The 13958-nt window shown below is 43.9% G+C and overlaps 1 long non-coding RNA gene across 1 annotated transcript in view; it reads left to right on the top strand.

The window, feature by feature from the left end:
* Nucleotides 1-966, top strand: part of LOC119315378 — a 36280-nt gene extending 35314 nt beyond the window's left edge. The window contains exon 3 of the long non-coding RNA XR_005152758.1: nt 912-966. This is a non-coding gene — a long non-coding RNA (uncharacterized LOC119315378). The remainder of the gene's footprint in view (nt 1-911) is intronic.
* Nucleotides 967-13958: the final 12992 nt, after the last annotated feature.

Here is a 13958-nt window from a genome sequence, read left to right as displayed (position 1 = left end):
GAGGGAGTAGGACTCTCCTGGCGCGCCCTCCCTTGGCCGGCCAGCCTCCCCCTCTAGTACTTTATATACAGAGGCAGGGCACCCCAAAGAACACACAAGTTGATCCACATGATCTATTCCTTAGCCGTGTGTGGTGCCCCCAGCCACCATAGTCCTCGATAATACTGTAGCGGAGTTTAGGCGAAGCCCTGCTGCTGTAGTACATCAAGATCATCACCACGCCGTCATGCTGACGGAACTCTTCCCCGACACTTTGCTGGATCGGAGTCCGGGTATAGTCATCGAGCTAAACATGTGCTCGAACTCGGAGGTGCCGTAGTTTCGGTGCTTGATCGGTTGGATCGTGAAGACGTACAACTACTTCCTCTACGTTGCGTCAACGCTTCCGCAGTCGGTCTGCGTGGGTAAGTAGACAACACTCTCCCCTCTCGTTGCTATGCATCACATGATCTTGCGTGTGCATAGGAAAATCTTTTAAATTACTACGAAACCCAACACATACCACAGCAAGATTTAGAAGTAACTTTCTTCCATCTACAAAAGTTGAGAGGCAGAGGGAGAGGCACATAGTTTTACCACTGAATAAGCTACTCCCTGAGCTAGAGGGAGGGGCACAAGATTTACCACTGAATAAGCTGTCCCATTCTACATGATTGAGGCTCTAAAATGAAATAATGAAATAGTGTAAAATCTATAGCTTTAGAGATTTAGAGGCACACATAGATAATGAAATAGTGTAACAATCTTCAAGTTTGAAAAGTTTGGTGTTCTTATTTGATCTTGGTTTGCAGCAAATAATAATATTGGTGTTGTCATTGCACTTTGGGATCCAATGAAATTCTTGTATGTCTCAATTCTCTGTCAAAAGTTGTTTTAACAGTGTGCTAAGTTTTGTCGGATGCTTTGCCCAGGTCTATCTCATGGACACCCAGATTTTGTATGCAATTTTCTCAACACCTAGATTGGAGCCTAAGGTTGGACATTTTGATGGGACTGCGGATCTTTGGATGTTGGTCTGAGATTGATGTGGCCCTAGCTATATGTAAGCGAAGCTTATGATGTCGATCCTCCAGGCTGCACTGCTATCGTGTTACCTCACAAACTGCTGGTGGTAATTTTGCATCACCACTTATTAATTTATTTACTATTGTTCCTGTCAAATGCTTCTTGTCAAATAGTAATTCTTCAGTTGTATGTTGATGATCTCTTATGGTTGCAAGAGAAATTTATCCTTGGGCAAAATGTCCACATTCTTAGATAGGTCTATTACTGTCTCCTTCATAGCCTTTTGGTTTTATTTTCACTATATATCTTTTTTGGTCAACTGTCAAGTGTCAACAATATGTGGATATTGTTCTTTAGGGTATGCCCAATTTCTTAATGCTATATATAATAGGGTAGGTTCTGGGGTTGGGTAACCTATTTTTTGCAAATTGGTGGTACCCAAAGGTGTTGTTCTGCCAAATATTGACAAGTCGATTCATGCCTACTTACAAGGATGGAAAAATAATATACTACTGGACACAACTGTAGAAGTATGTACTTGTTTGTTTTCTCAGCGCATAACTATCCCTTCTTCTATATTAATACTTATCATCAAGGATGACTGGACATATGATAATTGAATGAATCTGTTGCACTGCAGTATATACTGTCCCCCAGTGTTTTTGTTTTTCTTGTTTGGATGATATGCACAAGTACTTGACATTTCATTTTTTTACCCATAACTTGGTTGTTTTAATTAATACGGATCTACATGAAACATGTGTGTAGTAGATACTATGTTATTCTCACTTGTAGAAGTGCAAGATTTCAGAATTTTGGACAGCATGAGTTATTCATTTTTTATATTTGTTTCAATTCTCTTATTTTTACAATCTATTCATATCTACAAATATCTAATGGTGCTGTAAATATGCTAGGTATGATTGCGTACCGGGCTACTTGGTGCTGCCCCATCACAATTTGCACTGACATGATAATTTCCATCAAGAGGGCCGACAGCAAGAACTTGAATAGCAACTTCAATAGTTTAAATGTTCTGTTCGTGTGAACTGGATTGTACTGTTTTCTAACTTTCCCATGTGCTGTATTTTGTCAATCTATGTTGTAAACTATCATTTCATGGAGGATTTTGTAACCTGCTATGTTATAGATACTTGTGGATAACTGCATTTTGATTCATATGCGCATGTGAGACAGTTTTCAAATACCTGTCTCGCCAAAATTGGCATTACAATGTGTGTATGCATTCTGCTTAAAAATGTAGTTGGTGAAAAATGGCCTGAATGAAATAGGCTAATGGGCTACCCCATGTAGGATATCCATGACAATTTCTGTGACGAAAACTAGTGTCCGCGTAGGCTGCCACGTCATTCCAGTTGGTTAATTGAAAAGTCTACGTGTCATTGGTCCATGACGGATTGCTCCGTCACAAAGGTTTGGGCCCTGGGCAGGCCTGCAGTAGATCCTTGATGGCCAACGACCGTCATGGATAGCACCATGTCAAATTATGACGCGATATACATGACGGATTTCAAATTCGTCAAGGATGGGCACCCATGACGGATTTTGCCTCGCCTGTGACGGATTAGAATCGTCATGTATTAACAGGTTTCTTGTAGTGTCGGGCTTGGTATGACACACTCAAATACTTCCTGAAGAGCAAAGGCTTCACACCTGGTTCCCTCGACCCCACGCTCTTCACTAAGACATATGATGGTGAACTGTTTGTGTGCCAAATATATGTGGATGACATTATCTTCGGCTACACCAATCAGAAATATAGTGAAGAATTTGGATATATGATGCAAGAGCAATACCATATGTCCATGATGGGGGAGCTGAAGTTCTTCCTTGGTCTTCAAATACGACAGCAACGCAATGATATCTTTATATCTCAAGAGAAGTATCTCAAAGATTGCCTGAAGAAGTTCGGTATGCAAGACTGCAAAGGCTTCACGACGCCAATGCCAGCCAAACATCATCTGGGTCCCAACGACAATGGTAAAGAGTTCGATCAAAAGGTATACCGCTCCATGATTGGTTCCTTACTTTATTTATGTGCATCTAGGCCAGATATTATGCTTAGTGTTTGCATGTGTGCTCGATTCCAAGCGGCACGAAAGGAATCGCATCACTTAGCTGTGAAGCGAATTCTTCGATATTTGGCTTACACCCCAACTCTAGGATTATGGTATCCTAAGGGCTCAGAGTTTGATCTGGTTGGATTCTCAGATGCTGATTATGCTAGTGACAAGGTGGATCGCAAGTCTACATCAGGCACATGTCATTTTCTGGGACGATCACTTGTATGTTGGTCTTCAAAGAAGCAGAACTGTGTCTCTCTCTCCACTGCAGAATCTGAATACATTGCTGCTAGATCTTGCTGCGCTCAGCTTCTGTGGATGAAGCTGAGCGCTCAAAGACTATGGCATTCATCTGAAGCAAGTGCCACTCTACTGCAACAACGAAAGTGCCATCAAGATTTCCAACAACCCAGTTCAGCACTCGAAGACAAAGCACATTTAGATTCATCATCACTTTCTTAGAGATCATGTTGTGAAGGAAGATATTCATATCATACACGTCAACACTGAAGAACAATTGGCAGATATCTTCACCAAGACCTTGGATGAGAAAAGATTTTGCAAGTTACAGCGTGAGCTAAATATATTGGAATCCTCAAATGTCCTATGATCAGGCACACATCCTAACACTTATGCATAATGATGACTTAGATGTGCAACACACAAAGTAAAGTATATCTTCAATCAATGAAGACATGCATTCTAAGTGTGAATACATTAATGAGGAATTTGACTTCAGAGCAGCATGATAATTATGCGCCGTGTCTGGGTCTAATACTTCCTATACGGTGGGTAACGCCACCACCAAATGTTTTGTTTGAAGTGTTTCACTCATGGCGTTACATTTGCTATGTCTTCACATTTGGTTTGGCTTCAATCTCAACATGTCTTCATGATCATATTCACTATGTTGATTATATATATATATATATATATATATATATATATATATATATATATATATATACACTAGTGTTCTGTCGTCTACAGCATTCACTTATAGCTATGTCTTCTTGTTGAATCTTTTGAACTAAGTGAAATTGATCGGACCCTAACCTCTTTATGCTTTCTATCTCAAACTCTATCTCTCCAAATCATATGCATTCTTTTGAAACTGTCAAATGTCTTCTCTACGTCCTTGTCAGCAGAAGATACAGAGACAAACATTAAGTCCGCTTTCAATGCTAATTCCTTCACCTGAAACCCGGAGAAGTGGGAACGACCACCCGACAATCCAGGCGTGCGTGGGACGTGGAACAACCTCCGATATGCTGCATGATGGCCACGTGTTCCTCAGATGTGAATCGCCAGGGGCACCTGTGTAATAACACTGAGCCGCCCATGTCCCTATAAATACACGCCACACCACAGTCATTATCTCTTCTTCCACTCTCGCACGAACCCTAGCGCCACCGCTAGCCCTCGACGACGCTGGCGACGAAGCGCTTAGCTGCCGCAACCTCTCCGATGCCGTCTTCACGCCGACCGCGGACATCGTCTTCTCCGCCATCGCCGTAGGTGTCCTCCGTCGCCAAGTTAGGGCACGGACGATCGGATTGCTCGGCCTCCTCTTCCACTCCGTCTAGCAGTTCTACGTGTGGTAAATAAAACTTCCTTTTCACGGCCCCTTTGATCCTATAGATTCGTCACTTTCTACCACAAGTGGTTTTTGTTCACACATGTTGGATCCACTTCTTACTACATCTCATAATATGCCTAGTATATTCACTTATGCTTCACAAAGTAGTTAGATTCCCCACTTGTACTGATCCATGGATTCGTACAAATCTGGAACCAACTCCTTATCTATGAGTGAATGTCTTCGCACGATGAGGTCAATGTCTTCTAAACTGATTTATCTTCAAAATCTTCTGAGAATGCATATGACCTCTTCCCCTTCCCTCGCACCTTAATGCTGTCACAGGTACATGTCCGTGGGAGAATCCCTTGGTTCTCATAGTCTGCATTCATTTGCAGAATTCTTATAATATCACATGAATTCTCCCGAAGCCAGTTCCTATTTGTCCAGCAAGCGAAAGCCTTTGAAGCCTTTGAACGTATTGAAGCCATTTAGTTTAAAGTTCATGGCTTCAGAAAAATCAGCAAGGAAGGGTGGCAGAAAGCGTCGAGGAGAGACATCAAGCGATCTGCCTGATGATCTCTCAGAGTTGTACAAGACAGATCCTGAAGAGGATTACAATCAGCGCAAGACACGAATCCAATGGATTCGACGATATTGGGCAGAACAGTGGTTCAAGTATAGGTTTGTGACAAAGGAATATGCTGAGAAGAATGCCATGAAGCGACCATGGGGAGACATCCTCTACAAAAATCTTCAACCCAGGTCTAGAGATGAAGCCATTGAACAAGGCTTCTATCCCTGCATGGTCCGTGGACCACAGCCTGCGGATGCTGACTCATCGTCACTGCTATGGTGTCATGACGACAATCTGTTCAAGCGCAACTTCCAGTTTGCCCAGAATTCGGCGAAGCAGAACAAGAAGCCTTTGGGATTAGACTTCAACCCTGGTCCCTCTGCTCCCCGTGCCGATGGGACCCGCGAAGCTGAACCCAATCTTGTTGAGCCCTTCTACAACTTAGAGGGTCTCATCACTCATATCGTGATTCAAGGGACAGCCGTGCATGAGCCTGCAGATGACGCTGAATCAGATGAAGCGCCTGCAGCACCGAAGCCAAAGAAGCAGCCTAAAGCTTCAAAGCCTGCCTCTGCACCAAAAATCTCATGGGCGAAGCCACTGACTACTACACCTCCTGAAGACAGTGTGCAGTCTGAAGATTTGTCACGCATCTCCAAGCCCCAGAAAGTCAAGATGCCTCTGCCACACACCGGCCAAGAACTGACAGCTGCTGCTATTCTGCGCAACGATATGCCATCGATCTGTCCAGTGATGAAGATCTTGCAGATGACGCTCTTGAGCAACTGATCAAGAGCAAGGAAGAAGCAGAAATCTTCAATGATCTGCCTCTCTTTGATGTGGCAATCATACACAACTTCATTGATGAGTGGTTTGACACGCCCAACCTCAGCTTCGAAGATCTGCAACTCCCAATTGGCCTCAGTGTCGCCTTCCATGGCGCCATTGCTTCAGAGTTAGCTATCGCCCAGCACATTGTTGAACTAAAGCAAAAGATTAACTTTGAGAAAGCTTAGTTCAAGAAGCATATGGCCAAGCTCAGCGTGCAAGAGGTGAAGAACTTCAAGATCATGCTGCACGAGCTCAAAGAAGCCTTTCTCAAGAAACGTGCAGAAGCTCAGGGTTCTCGTGAGCGCATGAAGGTTCTGGCTGACAAGAGTGTGCAAGCCTACAATGAGGCTGAGAAGCGCAAGGCCCTTGGTCGTCCTGGCATCGACCCCAGGATGGCTGCAAAGCAGAAGAAGAAGAAGAAGAAGAAGAAGAAGCCCGCTATGGCCGAACCCGACGCACCAAGGCAGGCAGCAGATCCCATTGTCTACCCAACTAGCATGACTGGCTTGAAGCCAAAAGCCAGGTCTACCGCTTCAGAACTGAAGAAGATAAGGACTGCTGAGGCTGAAGCCCGAAAGAGGAAACATTCTGAAGCCTCTGATGCTGCTCCCTCCAAGAAGAAGAGGAATACCAGGAAGGAACGGGCTGCTCCCACAGAGCCCTTAGTTGTTGAACCCATATCCATGGTTCGCCCTGCCGCTGAACACCAAGAGCGCCAGCTGACTGTCCATGAGCCTGCTTCCACAGAGGCTCATGGAGCTGAAGACTTTCCAGCAGCTGATCCCACCGCTGCTGAAGACATTGGTCACCATGACCATGTTGAAGATGATGCGGTTCTTCCTCAGATCAAGCACCAACAGGTATCATCGCCTGTGCTTATGCACAGCGAACTCATCAGCATTGGTCGTCCTCTGACGCCAATTGCTCAGGATGCATCATGGGCTCACCACCCACAAGCACAAGAGGAAGATGAATTTGAGGCCCAGCCAACTCCAACTCCACATGCATCGCCAGCGTTACGCAGGCTTCGCAAAGGACCAAGGCCTCCAGTCTCCGAGTCTGAAGCTAAAGTTGCTGAAGACATTCCGGCTACATCAGCCGGTGAAAAAGAAACCTCAAGAGTTGCTACACCCCCGTCTCACCAAGAAGCTGTTCTCGAGGAGAACGGGTCTGTGCCCGACCCTCCAGCTCATCAAGTGGAGGTAGAAAATCTTGAGGCTGCCACCACCAAAACCAATGAAGCCACTGACGCTGTCATGGATGAAGCAAATGTGGAGCCTCCACCAACCCAAGAACCAGAAGTCAGTAGAGCAAATGCTACTGCTCCTGTTCCTGCGCCTGCTGCTGGTCCTTAGTTTGACTATCATGTTGAGCATGGGCCTCAGGTACAGAAGCCCATTCCAAGGTTGCCTAGGTTTCCAGGTCCTGCATCAACACCTGGATCCTTCAATGTCAACGGCTTCAAAGCAGACAACACTTTCTTCAATAACTCCAAGAACCCCTACTCAAGGGAAAGAATATCTTCTGATCGGTTCTGGAGCTATCCGCAATGAAGCTATTACTCCTGCATTCTGTACATCAAGGTCGCATCTTCCCACATAAGCGTCTTGACACATAAGCCATAGCTGGTCTGCCCTGTCTGGAAGAAGCTCTGGATTGCTTCAAAGAGGTTGGATTGTTGTCGTTTGTCACTGACCAAGAGCATTGGAATGAAGAGTTTGAAGGAAATATGCCCTAGAGGCAATAATAAAGTTATTATTTATTTTCTTATATCATGATAAATGTTTATTATTCATGCTAGAATTGTATTAACCGGAAACACAATACATGTGTGAATACATAGACAAACAGAGTGTCACTAGTATGCCTCTACTTGACTAGCTCATTAATCAAAGATGGTTATGTTTCCTAACCATGAACAAGGAGTTGTTATTTGATTAACGGGATCACATCATTAGGTGAATGATCTGATTGACATGACCCATTCCATTAGCTTAGCACCCGATCGTTTAGTATGTTGCTATTGCTTTCTTCATGACTTATACATGTTCCTATGACTATGAGATTATGCAACTCCCGTTTGCCGGAGGAACACTTTGTGTGCTACCAAACGTCACAACGTAAATGGGTGATTATAAAGGTGCTCTACAAGTGTCTCCAAAGGTACATGTTGGGTTGGCGTATTTTGATATTAGGATTTGTCACTCCGATTGTCGGAGAGGTATCTCTGGGCCCTCTCGGTAATGCACATCACATAAGCCTTGCAAGCATTGCAACTAATGAGTTAGTAGCGAGATGATGTATTACGAAATGAGTAAAGAGACTTGCCGGTAACGAGATTGAACTAGGTATTGAGATACCGACGATCGAATCTCGGGCAAGTAACATACCGATGACAAAGGGAACAACGTATGTTGTTATGCGGTCTGACCGATAAAGATCTTTGTAGAATATGTAGGAGCCAATATGAGCATCTTGGTTCCGCTATTGGTTATTGACCGGAGACGTGTCTCGGTCATGTCTACATTGTTCTCGAACCCGTAGGGTCCGCACGCTTAAGGTTTCAATGACAGTTATATTATGAGTTTATGAGTTTTGATGTACCGAAGTCAGTTTAGAGTCCCGGATGTGATCACGGACATGACGAGGAGTCTCGAAATGGTCGAGACATAAAGATTGATATATTGGACGGCTATATTCGGACAACGGAAGTGTTCCGAGTGATTTCGGAGAAAACCGGAGAGCCGGAGGGTTACCGGAACTCCCCCCCCCCCTGGGAGAAGTAATGGGCCATATGGGCCTTAGTGGAGAGAGAGAGGGGCAGCCAAAGGTGGGCCACGCGACTCCTCCCCCTGGTCCAAATTGGACTAGGAGAGGGGGGCGGCGCCCCCCTTTCCCTCTCCCTCCCCACTTCCTTCCCCCTCCTAGTAGGAGTCCTACTCCTACTAGGAGGAGGACTCCTCCTTGGCGCGCCTATAGGGCCGGCCGGCCTCCTCCCCTTGCTCCTTTATATACGGGGGCAGGGGGCACCCCTAGACACACAAGTTGATCCACGTGATCATATTCTTAGCCGTGTGCGGTGCCCCCTTCCACCATAGTCCTTGATAATATTGTAGCGGTGCTTAGGTGAAGCCCTGCGACGGTAGTACATCAAGATCATCACCATGCCGTCGTGCTGACGGAACTCTTCCCCGACACTTTGCTGGATCGGAGTCCGGGGATCGTCATCAAGCTGAACGTGTGCTAGAACTCGGAGGTGCCGTAGTTTCGGTGCTTGATCGGTTGGGCCGTGGAGACGTACGACTACATCAACCAAACGCTTCCGTTGTCGATCTACAAGGGTACGTAGATCACACTCTCCCCTCTCGTTGCTATGCATCACCATGATCTTGCGTGTGCGTAGGAAATTTTTTGAAATTACTGCGTTCCCCAACAGTGGCATCCGAGCCTAGGTTTTATATGTTGATGTTATTTGCACGAGTAGAACACAAGTGAGTTGTGGGTGATATAAGTCATACTGCTTACCAGCATGTCATACTTTGGTTCGGCGGTATTGTTGGACAAAGCGGCCCGGACCGACATTACGCGTACGCTTACGCGAGACCGGTTCTCCCGACGTGCTTTGCACATAGGTGGCTTGCGGGTGACAGTTTCTCCAACTTTAGTTGAACCGAGTATGGCTACGCCCGATCCTTGCGAAGGTTAAAACATCACCAACTTGACAAACTATCGTTGTGGTTTTGATGCGTAGGTAAGATTGGTTCTTGCTTAAGCCCGTAGCAGCCACGTAAAACTTGCAACAACAAAGTAGAGAACGTCTAACTTGTTTTTGCAGGGCATGTTGTGATGTGATATGGTCAAGACATGATGCTAAATTTTATTGTATGAGATGATCATGTTTTGTAACCGAGTTATCGACAACTGGCAGGAGCCATATGGTTGTCGCTTTATTGTATGCAATGCAATCGCTTTGTAATGCTTTACTTTATCACTATGCGGTAGCGATAGTCGTGGAAGCATAAGATTGGCGTGACGACAACGATGCTACGATGGAGATCAAGGTGTCGCGCCGGTGACGATGGTGATCACGACGGTGCTTCGATGGAGATCACAAGCACAAGATGATGATGCCCATATCATATCACTTATATTGATTGCATGTGATGTTTATCTTTTATGCATCTTATCTTGCTTTGATTGACGGTAGCATTATAAGATGATCTCTCACTAATTATCAAGAAGTGTTCTCCCTGAGTATGCACCGTTGCGAAAGTTCTTCGTGCTGAGACACCACGTGATGATCGGGTGTGATAGGCTCTACATTCAAATACAACGGGTGCAAAATAGTTGCACACGCGGAATACTCAGGTTATACTTGACGAGCCAAGCATATACAGATATGGCCTCGGAACACGGAGATCGAAAGGTCGAGCGTGAATCATATAGTAGATATGATCAATATAGTGATGTTCACCAATGAAACTACTCCATCTCATGTGATGATCGTACATGGTTTAGTTGATTTGGTTCACGTAATCACTTAGAGGATTAGAGGGATGTCTATCTAAGTGGGAGTTCTTTAAGTAAATTAATTGAACCTAAATTTATCATGAAACTTAGTACCTGATAGTATCTTGCTTGTTTATGCTTGATTGTAGATAGATGGCTCGTGCTATTGTTCCGTTGAATTTTAATGCGTTCCTTGAGAAAGCAAAGTTGAAAGATGATGGTAGCAATTACACGGACTAGGTCCGTAACTTGAGGATTATCCTCATTGCTGCATAGAAGAATTACGTCCTAGAAGCACCGCTGGGTGCTAGGCCTGCTGCTGGACCAACACCAGATGTTATGAACGTCTGGCAGAGCAAAGCTGATGACTACTCGATAGTTCAGTGTGCCATGCTTTACGGCTTAGAATCGGGACTTCAACGACGTTTTGAACGTCATGGAGCATATGAGATGTTCCAGGAGTTGAAGTTAATATTTCAAGCAAATGCACGGATTGAGAGATATGAAGTCTCCAATAAGTTCTATAGCTGCAAGCTGGAGGAGAACAGTTCTGTCAGTGAGCATATACTCAAAATGTCTGGGTATAATAATCACTTGATTCAATTGGGAGTTAATCTTCCACATGATTGCATCATTGACAGAATTCTCCAATCACTGCCACCAAGCTACAAGAGCTTCATGATGAACTATAATATGCAAGGGATGAATAAGACTATTCCCGAGCTCTTCGCAATGCTGAAAGCTACGGAGGTAGAAATCAAGAAGGAGCATCAAGTGTTGATGGTCAACAAGACCACTAGTTTCAAGAAAAAGGGCAAAAGGAAGAAGAAGGGGAACTTCAAAAAGAACAGCAAGCAAGTTGCTACTCAAGAGAAGAAACCCAAACCTGGATCTAAGCCTGAAACTGAGTGCTTCTACTGCAAGCAGACTGGTCACTCGAAGCGGAACTGCCCCAAGTATTTGGCGGATAAGAAGGATGGCAAGGTGAACAAAGGTATATGTGATATACATGTTATTGATGTGTACCTTACTAATGCTCGCAGTAGCACCTGGGTATTTGATACTGGTTCTGTTGCTAATATTTGCAACTCAAAATAGGGACTACGGATTAAGCGAAGATTGGCTAAGGACGAGGTGACGATGCGCGTAGGAAACGGTTCCAAAGTCGATGTGATCGCAGTCGGCACGCTACCTCTACATCTACCTTCGGGATTAATATTAGACCTAAATAATTGTTATTTGGTGCCAGCGTTAAGCATGAACATTATATCTGGATCTTGTTTGATGCGAGATGGTTATTCATTTAAATCAGAGAATAATGGTTGTTCTATTTATATGAGTAATATCTTTTATGGTCATGCACCCTTAAAGAGTGGTCTATTTTTATTGAATCTCGATAGTAGTGACACACATATTCATAGTGTTGAAGCCAAAAGATGCAGAGTTGATAATGGTAGCGCAACTTATTTGTGGCACTGCCGTTTAGGTCATATCGGTGTAAAGCGCATGAAGAAACTCCATACTGATGGACTTTTGGAACCACTTGATTATGAATCACTTGGTACTTGCGAACCGTGCCTCATGGGCAAGATGACTAAAACACCGTTCTCCGGTACTATGGAAAGAGCAACAGATTTGTTGGAAATCATACATACCGATGTATGTGGTCCGATGAATATTGAGGCTCGTGGCGGATATAGTTATTTTCTCACCTTCACAGATGACTTAAGCAGATATGGGTATATCTACTTAATCAAACACAAGTGTGAAACATTTGAAAAGTTCAAAGAATTTCAGAGTGAAGTAGAAAATCATCATAACAAGAAAATAAAATTCCTATGATCTTATCGTGGAGGAGAATATTTGAGTTATGAGTTTGGTGTACATTTGAAAAATTGTGGAATAGTTTCGCAACTCACGCCACCCGGAACACCACAGCGTAATGGTGTGTCCGAATGTCGTAATCGTACTTTACTAGATATGGTGCGATCTATGATGGCTCTTACTGATTTACCTCTATCGTTTTGGGGATACGCTCTAGAGACGGCCGCATTCACGTTAAATAGGGCACCATCAAAATCCGTTGAGACGACGCCTTATGAACTGTGGTTTGCCAAGAAACCAAAGTTGTCGTTTCAGAAAGTTTGGGGGTGCGATGCTTATGTGAAAAAGCTTCAACCTGATAAGCTCGAACCCAAATCGGAGAAATGTGTCTTCATAGGATATCCAAAGGAGACTATTGGATACACCTTCTATCACAGATCCGAAGGTAAGACTTTTGTTGCAAAGTTCGGAAACTTTCTAGAGAAGGAGTTTCTCTCGAAAGAAGTGAGTGGGAGGAAAGTAGAACTTGGTGAGGTAACTGTACCTGCTCCCTTATTGGAAAGTAGTGCATCACAGAAAACTATTTCTGTGACACCTACACCAGTTAGTGAGGAAGCTAATGATGATGATCATGAAACTTCAGAACAAGATACTACTGAACCTCATAGATCAACCAGAGTGAGATCCGCGCCAGAGTGGTACGGTAATCCTGTTCTGGAAGTCATGCTACTAGATCATGATGAACCTACGAACTATGAAGAAGCGATGGTGAGACCAGATTCCGCAAAATGGCTTGAAGCCATGAAATCTGAGATGGGATCCATGTATGAGAACAAAGTATGGACTTTGGTTGACTTGCCCAATGATCGGCAAGCAATTGAGAATAAATGGATCTTCAAGAAGAAGACTGACACTGACGGTAATATTACTATCCACAAAGCTCGACTTCTCGCAAAAGGTTTTCGACAAGTTCAAGGGCTTGACTACGATGAGACCTTCTCACCCATAGAGATGCTTAAGTCTGTCCGAATCATGTTAGCAATTGCCGCATTTTACGATTATGAAATTTGGCAGATGGATGTCAAAACTGCATTCTTGAATGGATTTCTGGAAGAAGAGTTGTATATGATGCAACCAGAAGGTTTTGTCGATCCAAAGGGAGCTAACAAAGTGCGCAAGCTCCAGCGATCCATTTATGGACTGGTGCAAGCCTCTCGGAGTTGGAATAAACACTTTGATAGTGTGATCAAAGCATTTGGTTTTATACAGACTTTTGGAGAAGCCTGTATTTACAAGAAAGTGAGTGGGAGCTCTGTAGCATTTCTGATATTATATGTGGATGACATATTACTAATTGGAAATGATATAGAATTTCTGGATAGCATAAAGGGATACTTGAATAAGAGTTTTTCAATGAAAGACCTCGGTGAAGCTTCTTACATATTAGGAATTAAGATCTATAGAGATAGATCAAGACGCTTAATTGGACTTTCACAAACCACATACCTTGACAAAGTTTTGAAGAAGTTCAAAATAGATCAAGCAAAGA

The sequence above is a fragment of the Triticum dicoccoides genome, chromosome 6A, assembly GCF_002162155.2.
Source record: "Triticum dicoccoides isolate Atlit2015 ecotype Zavitan chromosome 6A, WEW_v2.0, whole genome shotgun sequence".
Taxonomy (NCBI): Eukaryota; Viridiplantae; Streptophyta; class Magnoliopsida; order Poales; family Poaceae; genus Triticum; species Triticum dicoccoides.
This window is presented reverse-complemented; position numbering and strand designations above follow the sequence as displayed.